The sequence below is a fragment of the Podarcis erhardii genome, assembly GCF_964252035.2.
Source record: "Podarcis erhardii genome assembly, chromosome: 6".
Lineage (NCBI taxonomy): Eukaryota > Metazoa > Chordata > Lepidosauria > Squamata > Lacertidae > Podarcis > Podarcis erhardii.
This window is the reverse complement of record NC_138510.1, coordinates 46,613,603-46,621,865: the sequence shown is the minus strand read 5'-3', so window position 1 is coordinate 46,621,865 and position 8,263 is coordinate 46,613,603.

The following is an 8,263-nucleotide window of genomic DNA, read 5'->3' as shown; positions in this document are numbered from 1 at the left end:
TCCGTGTGCTCATTGCCTTCCACTGATGCTCCTTCCACAAGGAACAGAGGGGAAAAACCCCATCTTCAAGCATTTTGTTATGGACAAAATGGAATTGATCTTGTGCTTGACTTGCTCTGAAAATTGCATCTCCGCTGTCCATTTATGTGTATTAATTGAACGTCTAGCCCGAGAGAGCATCTGTTTAAGTTCTTGATCAATCCGCCTTCAGATGGCTGGAAAATCAATAGGATTCTAATTGAATAAGAGATATTTGGGGCTGATTTTCTTTTTTAAAAAGCTCTTCTCTGCTGGCTAAATTTAATTCTTTTCTTAGAGAGGGACAAGATAACAAGAATCCCCAGCCAGGCTATAATTTGAATATGGTAATTAAGGGCACAATCCTATACTCAAGATACACTAGCTGAGGGGCCATGGAATTTGTAGGAAGCTCTGCTATGCCCGTAGAAAACTAGTCACACCTCTGTCATGAAAAACATATTGGCAGGGCACATCAGATATGCCAATGGAAGATATGACAGTTAAAAGTGAGGAAGACATGCACGGCATGGATTGGAACACCCTTATGCCATATTCTATACATGTTTGATCCATGGCACATATAGCAACCATGGAACTGGTAGAAGAAATCTCACTCCCATGGGCTTCAGCGGCAGAGGAAAAATTAAAAGATAGCCACCACTGCACTAACAAGCTCCCTTTCCAGGTCACCTAGACAGATGATAGGTATGGAGGCAACATTGTTTCCCCTCCAGATGTTGTTGGACACCACATCCCATCAGCCCTAGCCAACATGACAAAGGGTCACTGAAGGATGGGAGCTGTAATGTAGCAACATCTGGAAGGCACTTACACAAATAGGCAGTTCGGTGAAATAAAAATTCAGCCAATAAAAATGATCAAACAGCTGATAGGGAAGGCTGATTAGTATTGGGGCCTAATTAAGGCTGTGTGGGTGTGGTTTTCAAGGAAACAGCCCTGAGTATGCCTAATCTGCACTTCAAGGTAGCCCCACTAGTCCGACGCTGAGGCTAGAAATGGCCTCACAACTACAAGAGGAAGAGGAAAAATCTTGGACTGAAAAGCTGGCAGTCCTCCTCCAATTCAAATGTTAGTCACATTGTTTTTTTCTGCCCAGAGGTACCCTCCAACACTTCAAAGCCAAAATTCGGGACTCCATCTTCCTGGATGCCATCTTCCTGGGTTTTTTTTGCGACAGCACACCAGTCATTTTGGTTGCAGTGATCTTGTTGTGATTTTGTGCCAAGCTTCCCTCTACCCACAATTTTTTTCCCCAGGAGGGAATTTGACCACGAAATCACACAAGATCATGGCTACCAAAATGGCTGCCGTTCTCTCACAATAAAATACGGGATGTCAAATAAAACACTTGCAGGGTATTACATGGGAGGGAATCTTCTTATGTAACATCCTTGCTTTAAAGTGAAACAGTGTCAAGATTTCAGCTTTTTCTATCATCTCCCTCTTTCAAATTTCCAAAGTAAAACCCTGATCGATTTCACAATTTGAAAAGCTGGATTTTGAATACTAAAGGTCTGATGAATTTCAAAGTTGTGCAAAGTTTGCTTTCAACCTTGGGCATCCTGCTTAAAGCTTGACTTCGTGGCATGCTGGCCTCCCAGCCACCCTGCAAGAAAGGAATTATCCCTAGTCTTATTCAACATCTTTATCAACGACTTGGATGATGGACTCAAGGGCATCCTGATCAAATTTGCAGATGACACCAAACTGGGAGGGGTGGCTAACACCCCAGAGGACAGGATCACACTTCAAAATGACCTTGACAGATTAGAGAACTGGGCCAAAACAAACAAGATGAATTTTAACAGGGAGAAATGTAAAGTATTGCACTTGGGCAAAAAAAATGAGAGGCACAAATACAAGATGGGGGACACCTGGCTTGAAAGCAGTACATGTGAAAAGGATCTAGGAGTCTTGGTTGACCACAAGCTTGACATGAGCCAACAGTGTGACGCGGCAGCTAAAAAAGCCAATGCAATTCTGGGCTGCATCAATAGGAGTATAGCATCTAGATCAAGGGAAGTAATAGTGCCACTGTATTCTGCTCTGGTCAGACCTCACCTGGAGTACTGTGTCCAGTTCTGGGCATCACAGTTCAAGAAGGACACTGACAAACTGGAACGTGTCCAGAGGAGGGCAACCAAAATGGTCAAAGGCCTGGAAACGATGCCTTATGAGGAACGGCTAAGGGAGCTGGGCATGTTTAGCCTGGAGAAGAGGAGGTTAAGGGGTGTGATATGATAGCCATGTTCAAATATATAAAAGGATGTCACATAGAGGAGGGAGAAAGGTTGTTTTCTGCTGCTCCAGAGAAGCGGACATGGAGCAATGGTTCCAAACTACAAGAAAAAAGATTCCACCTAAACATTAGGAAGCACTTCCTGACAGTAAGAGCTGTTCGACAGTGGAATTTGCTGCCAAGGAGTGTGGTGGAGTCTCCTTCTTTGGAGGTCTTTAAGCAGAGGCTTGACAACCATATGTCAGGAGTGCTCTGATGGTGTTTCCTGCTTGGCAGGGGGTTGGACTCGATGGCCCTTGTGGTCTCTTCCAACTCTATGATTCTATGATTCTATGATTTTAGCACTTTAGAAAAGGCTGGTGGAGCACTCAGTGTCCTAAGGAGACCCTGCAGGGGATGGGAAAGAAGAGTCAGATTCATTGACCTGATTTACGATCCCCACTTCTCCCCCAGATCAGGCCAGCAAGCAATTTCATCCTACTGGCTCCTGCAATCCTTCCCAAGATGTATGGTCCTCATTAACAGACTTCTTTCATTAAGAGGGTACTTAGCCCATGCTGCCTGCAGAACAAGCTCACTGCAGGTAAAAGGCAACTCAATCATTTAGTCATCAGGTATCCCCCCTCCTGCCTCCTGCCAGCATCCATTCCCTTCTGTTCCTGCCACCCTCCTCCTTTCCAGAGTAAATGGATCCCCACTGAACAAGCCTTTATGGTTCCTTAATAGCAAAAGGGGAAATGGTGGCTGAAGGAAGGCTAGTGTTCATGAACAAGTAATAGCTCCTTGGACAGAGTGTGAGACATGAGTCACAGCTTGTCCCTAATGCTTCAGAGTTGAGGCAAGTCCTCTGAATGACTGATCACCTTGATTAATTGTAAGTAATTGCTACCCACATTTCTTATAATAACATAACAGATTAAACATGTTTACATAGCCCGGGTCATTACTCCCATGCACATTCCTTCAGAGTGCCAGGTACCAAATAGGGTATCAATTAACACAAAATTGCCATCTTCTAATCTCTTACCAGCACCATCAGAGAGCACTGCATAGCATCTTGGCTAGGATCTCTATTAGCATTTTGAAGTGTTACCAGCTTCTGTGCACAGCCTGGGAATGACTTAGCCCATTCAAACCCTAATATCAAAGGCCCATTTGCATGTTAGGAGCACTGCATGGTACACCAATGGCATACCGCATGGACTGAGTGATGTCCATCATGCCGCACTAATTTACCATGCTGTGACAAATATCCACAAAGAAAGACTTGTCTTGGTGTGCTAAAACAATTGCCTGATTTGTGTCAACGTGAACCAATGTGTTAGGAGCTAACAGCCCTCCTTCATGTAAAGATCTAACAGTTCCATAACTGGCATTCTATGAGTAATGTACAAACGAACAAAAATATACATGGAAATTGGGCACATTCAGAAGTGGGTTTCATTGCATTAATTTTCCTGATTATAATGCTGGTGTTTCTATTCCAGATTCTAACATTACTTCCACACTGCATTATCTCTTGCATTATGGAAGATCATGTCCTCCATCATGGAGGGCACGTGTTGCGGTGAGATACCTAAACTGCCTCCCTGTTGTAGGGTGGGACCATTTGGATAGCCACAACACCCTATTGGTTGCCCCTCTGTTGCTGAGGCAGAAATTTGGCCTGTTAGGTCGTTTATTGGCTACCGAGGGGCTACTTAAGCTGCTGTGCTTTGCTGGGAGCTTTCTCTTCTCTGTGACATGTATCGGATCACCCACCCTCCTACCCTATATTTGGGACTGTTCTTTGGTCTTGCTATGCCTGTCTAGGAGTTTGGAGCACGGGCCCGGTAGGAATTTTGCCATTTGGTTGATTGGCTGGTGCCATTGGGTTTTTGCCTAGCATGTAGCAAATCGTCACAAATTTGTAAGGTTGGCCGATAGTCACTGGTTCAATGTTTTGTGGAGGGGAAGTGGTTGGCTGTGCCTCCCCCTCCATTGCTGCTAGAGAATTCTACTAAAGGAATCCAGGGGCTTGCCTTGCTTTTGTCTGAACCCTGTCAAGGGGCTAGGGCCATGCCAGAGCCCCTGGGAGCATCTGGGGTGAGCTGTGAGATCGAAGCCAGCTTCTTGCTCCCCCAGGATGCTTTCCTCTACTGACATATGGTGGTGCCCAGTGTCAGTCCTGTTCCTGCCACTGTGCAGGTTCAGGTAGTCTGGAACCAATGCCTAAGCAACCACTCACATGCTGTAATCAATAAAGTGTTGCCAAAATTAATGCCAAAAACCTTAAACTAAATTCTGTGTCTATTGTGTCTTTATTTTTGGGGTGGTTTGGGGGGGGGTCTTCACATGCAATGTGGTTTTTTGATTGATAAACCACCATGGCTGATTGATAGCTGGGTTTGACCAATATTTGGGGTCCCTTGTGGTGCAAACCACTTCCAGTGGACCCCAATCAGTCACTAGGAGGGGTTGCTGTGGCCCGTTAGCCCACAGACTGGGCTTCTGGAGAGGAAGCACTCCTCTCCAAGACCCCTTAAGGGAAGCCCCTGATGGGATGGGGTGGGGTGGGGGCCCTGGTGGTCAGTTGATGGTCAGGGCTTCACTTCTTAATTTCAAACTGCATGGGTGAAAATGAGATATCTGGTGATTACAGGTGGGTGGCTCATCTGTCAAATCTGGCCCAAAGGGGTTTAGGGACATAAGGCTCTGACTCTCTATGGTTGGATACACTTCCCCATACATGAAATATTGTATATCAAACACAGACTGTATATCAAACACAGCACTGCCTGTTGGCAGCCCATTCAGAGCAGGACCAGAATCATCCTTACTGCTCCAAGAGCCTTGCTTGCATGATCCAGTAGCGTTGACCATCTGCCATATACTGTATATTTGCTAGGACATACACGGAATGATTTCAGCACCTTCTTGCATCTCTCAGTTCTGGTTCTGTCTTGACCATTCTACAAATCTATTCTTTTTCACTCTTTAAAATGTCCCCTTGCATCTTGTTCCATTTTAACTGCGTCATTCCTAGGCTCTACATTGTTAAGTAACAAGACCATTTCTCACCCTCTTTTCAATGCAATAAATCTCTGTATTTATAGGCTACAGCCTATTTCCCTCCTAGCCATTTCCCCCCCATTGTGTACATGTTCAGTGTCCCTCAGTCTCTTTATTTGATAGCCTTTCCCAATAATATCACACAGTTCTTGTCACTCTGACCTGTTCACTCAGCCACCAGTCTCTCGCCTGCTCTCCTGCCTCTTCCTTTTGTTTAGAGTTGTGTCTCACACTATAAACATTATTTTGGAAGAGGTTTAACAAGAGTTGGATTACAGCTTGTAGATACGATGCCTCTAGTTATATATCCCAAGACTGTGTTTACCTCTTAGGCACTGCAACATAATCAAACGATTGTACTGAATTTTTCAATAGGTAGTAGGCCTACGTCTGTCTTCTGTTCTGCTCCTGGGCACATTGTGGTTCTTCACTTCACATCTGTGGTTGTGAATTTTATTTCCAGTACAGGGATTTAGTACTTTATCCTCATTAAATCTCATTGCCTTTCCAACCACAAATTCCTCCAATTTAGGTCCATAAAACTCATTCTATGCTCTAACGGCCCATTGGGTCAAAATCACTAATGATGACAAAAACTTTTCCCCTGGCCAGATTATCATAACTCTTACTTGGCCATGTGTGAAATGCATTTTGGAGAAACATTGGGCTCGCCGAAGTATAGCAAAGTGGATAAAAATCTGAACTTGGATCTCAAAAGGATTCATAAAGCCTGACTCTGTTGTGGATTCACTCTTTGGCCCCAGGTTCCCAGTCTCCGCTCCCCATCTGTGTAATGGGAATCATTGTGACAACCCTCACAGATCAAGATCAAAAACTTCACATGTTAATTCTAATTAGTTGATAAAACATAACTTAGATTTTGACTAGCAGTTGTGAAGGAAAGATGCTATAATATTCCAGAAAATAATCTAGTGTGGCACAAAAAAAGGTTATTTTCACTTAGTGATATGCCCAAATTGTGGGAAATGGCCACACACAAAAGTACCAGTGTTGAGGTAATGCTTCCCACCCACCAATGAGTATTTTAGAGAAGTCCCTAGGAAAACTCCATTTCCCTGGGCCAAGTATCATAGTAGTGCCATTTGTGTTTGTATATGACTGGGTTCAGGTTTCCTTGCTATGAATAAAACAAGGAAGGGATGCCTAATTGACTGTAGTCCAGGAAAGCTTATGCCACAACAAATGTGCTAAGCCATTAAAGGGTTGTTGTTTTTTGCCGCAGCCAGCGAACCCAGCTGCCCCTTGGAGGTTACTGTTTGAATTTGGTGGTACTTGTACAATGAGCCACCATTTTCTGTGGTTCATTGAAGAACAAGCAAGTGGTAGGTCTTCTGCACAGAGAAGATGAATAGATGCTATTGGGTGTGAGAGAGAAGGCAGAACTGTTCAACACCTACTTTGCCTTTGCCTTCACCCAAATGGAAAGCAGATCCCAACCTGGTGGTCAAAACAAACAAACAAACAAACAAACAAAGCAAAGCAAGGAGGGAGCTGCAGCGAAAATTAGGAATTTTGAGGTGGCACTTTTTTCAGCTGAAGGGCCACATTCTCTTGTGGGCAAGTTTCTGGGGGCCATAGAGCAGTTGAAAACATTGGTAGAGTAATGAATTTAACTCTTCCCTTCAAACAATAGGTTATATTTTAGCCATGCAAAAGGAACAAGCTTTTTTCTAGTGCTGTGATCCAATTTGACTAAATCTTGAATTCAGAATTCTTGCATTTCTGCCTTTGTTACTACAGTGGTACCTCGGATTACAGACGCTTCAGGTTATAGACGCTTCAGGTTACAGACTCCGCTAACCCAGAAATAATACCTCGGGTAAAGAACTTTGCTTCAGGATGAGAACAGAAATCGTGCTCTGGCAGCGCGGCAGCAGCAGGAGGCCCCATTAGCTAAAGTGGTGCTTCAGGTTAAGAACAGTTTCAGGTTAAGAATGCACCTCCAGAATGAATTAAGTTCTTAACCTGAGGTACCACTGTACCTTGGTGTGTGTGGGGGGGGAGGGGGAGTCTTTGAGTCTCAATGAGTACATTGAGCACAATCAGGGCACAAGCAGCAGTGCACAGTCTTCTATTAAATAATGCTTTTGAAAAATGCAGACATTAAATGTGGCTAGGACAACCCCCTATGGAACTACCTATCTGACCTTTGGCAGGGTTAATCCCCTCTTGAGCTGCTACCATGTCCCCAGATTTCATTTACCTATGTGAGAAACGAAAAGTCTATGACCCCTTTGGTTTCCCAGTGCAATAAATGAGAAGACCAAGGATTCAGATTTTGAAATCTTGATTTGGATTTAGGGTGCAAACTGAGTCTGATCTGGTCTGCATCAATCCAAACTAAATTTGGAAGGGGGAGACTTTCATGTTCTTCATTTCTACACAGACACACACACAGAAAGAGAGAGACACATACCACCACCACCACCACCACACTTCCAAGCTATCTAGAGGCATTATCACACTTCAAGAACCACTTCCAGACATGCAGACACACTCAAATATGATGTGGCCTCTGGGCAGGTGTGTAGCCTGAGGAGAGTCTAGCAGGGCACATCTGGATGATTGTAAGCCTTCAGAGTTCAAATGTATTCAGAGAATTGTTGTTTATCCCAGTCAATTTTGTGGGGCCACTGCAGTGAGTTGTATAGCATCGTGCCTGCTCTCTCTTTTACTCTTTGTCATATCATTTACAGGGAATTGTTTCTGCTGCCTGACAGTTCAATAAATTCCTCACATTTCCACATCACTGACATTTTTATTCAGGAAAGGCCTTTTAAAAAACCCTCTCATACCCTGTGAAGTGCAGTTTTGTTCTTCTTACTTTGTGTGTGTGTGTGTGTGTGTGTGTGTGTGTGTGAGAGAGAGAGAGAGAGAGAGAGAGAGAGAGAGAGAGAAATGTGTGTCTTC